The 1,931-nt window shown below is 41.7% G+C and overlaps 1 non-coding gene across 1 annotated transcript; it reads left to right on the top strand.

Moving 5' to 3' along the window:
• The first annotated feature begins 1,587 nt into the window (after positions 1–1,587).
• Positions 1,588–1,695, top strand: LOC120251008. Its single transcript, XR_005533333.1, has one exon. It is a non-coding gene; the product is annotated as a small nucleolar RNA R71 (small nucleolar RNA).
• Positions 1,696–1,931: the final 236 nt, after the last annotated feature.

Genomic DNA, 1,931 nt, shown 5'->3' with positions numbered 1-1,931 from the left:
CAATCAACTCATCAGTGGTGTCAAGAAAATATAAAGTATTATCAAAATCAAGAGAATGTCGCATAGCTTTGGCAAGATAGTATGTCAATTTGTCATCACCAACTCTAAGTGTCAACTCCCCACCGTTCATGTCAATAAGAGCCTTGGAAGTGATCAAGAACGGCCTCCAAAGTATCAATGGAACCTCGGCATCCTCATCAAAATCTAACACTACAAAGTCTATAGGAAATATGTACTTGTCAACTTTTATAAGTACGTCTTCAATGATGCCCCTCGGATGTCTGACTATTCGATTGGCCAATTGAAGTGTTATCAGAGTGGGCCTAGGCTCTCCCGAGCCTAGCTTTTGAAAAAAAGTATAAGCCATGACATTAATGCTAGCCCCTTAATCCGCCAATACCTTCTCTTCACCCAAATTACCAATGTTGCATGGAATGATGAAGCTTCTGGGGTCTTTCTTTTTGTTCGGCATATTCTTTTACAACACCGCCGAACATGAAGCATCTAAGATCACAGATGCACTCTCCTCCAACTTCCTCTTGTTGGTTAAGAGGTACTTGAAAAACTTTGCATAGCGATGCATTTGAGACAAAGCCTCCACAAATGCGATGTTGATGTGCAATTGCTTGAATAGACCTAAAAACTTTTTGTATTGCTCATCATTTTGGTCATTTTTCAATCTTGAAGGGTAAGGGATTCTTGGCTTGTAAGGTGGCGATGCCACCTCCTTTTCCTTGGCTCTATCATCAACCTCCACAACCTCAAGCAACTCAATATTGGTCTTCTCACTAGGGAGCCTACTTTCAACTTATGACCACTTCTCAAAGTGATCGCCTTCACATGCTCTCTTGGATTAGTCTCCGTGTTGCTAGACAAACTCCCTTGAGGTCTTTTCGAAAGTAACTTCGTAATTTGACCCACTTGATTCTCCAAGTTGTGCAATGATGTAGTGTGGTTGTGAAGTGTAGCTTCAATCGATTGAAAACTTGTATCGGACTATTGAATAAACTTAGTTAAAGCCTTCTCTAATTCGGTCATCCAGTTTTCCAACCCTGAAACTCTATTCTCCATGTTCGGGGCTTGATGTTGTGGTTGGTAACCCGGTGGTGTCATAGTCTTCTGTTGCCCTTGATTACTCGGTAAAAGATTTGGGTGGATCCTCCACCCTGGATTGTAGGTATTGCTATATGGATTTCCTTCACCTCTCATTGCATTACCTGCAAAATTAACCTATTCCACGGAAGTAGTACCACCAATCGTAATAGGGCAATTAGATGGCGCATGTCCTTTCCCACAACCAGAGCAATCGCGGCCGCCACTCTAGGAGAAGTTAGAGTGTCTAACTTCTTGCTCAATGACTCAACCTGGGCCACCAATGATGTGACTGCATCAATCTCATGAAGTCCAGGTACCTTCTTTCTGTCTCATGTGTTCCACTGATAACTGTTAATAGTCATTTTTTCAATGAGATGTCAAGCTTCTTCGGGGGTCTTGCTTCCTAAGGTACCTCCTGCTGCAGCATTGAGTAACTGCTTTGTTCTTAGGTTCAAACCACTATAGAAAGTTTGAATAATCATTCACTTGGGGAACCCATGTTGAGGACATTTCCGTAGGAGCTCCTTAAACCTATCCCATGTCTCAAAAAGAGACTCCAATTCCATTTGCACAAAAAAAAGATATCTCATTCCTAAGCTTTGCAGATTTTCCGGGAGGGAAATAGAGGGTAAAAAAAGCTTCTACCATCTCCTTCCATGTAGTGATCAATGCTCTAGGTAATGAATGTAGCCACTTCTTTGCTCTCCCTTTCAAGGAAAATGGGAAGGCCCTCAACTTGATAGCATCATCCATGACATCATTAATCTTGAGCATGTCACACACTTCCAAGAAATTCTCAATGTAATATTTTTGGATCCTCATCAGCCAAACCATTA

Source organism: Dioscorea cayenensis, chromosome 19 (genome assembly GCF_009730915.1).
Source record: "Dioscorea cayenensis subsp. rotundata cultivar TDr96_F1 chromosome 19, TDr96_F1_v2_PseudoChromosome.rev07_lg8_w22 25.fasta, whole genome shotgun sequence".
Taxonomy (NCBI): domain Eukaryota; kingdom Viridiplantae; phylum Streptophyta; class Magnoliopsida; order Dioscoreales; family Dioscoreaceae; genus Dioscorea; species Dioscorea cayenensis.
Note: the sequence above shows the minus strand (reverse complement) of the source record. Positions and strands in the feature narration are given on the sequence as shown.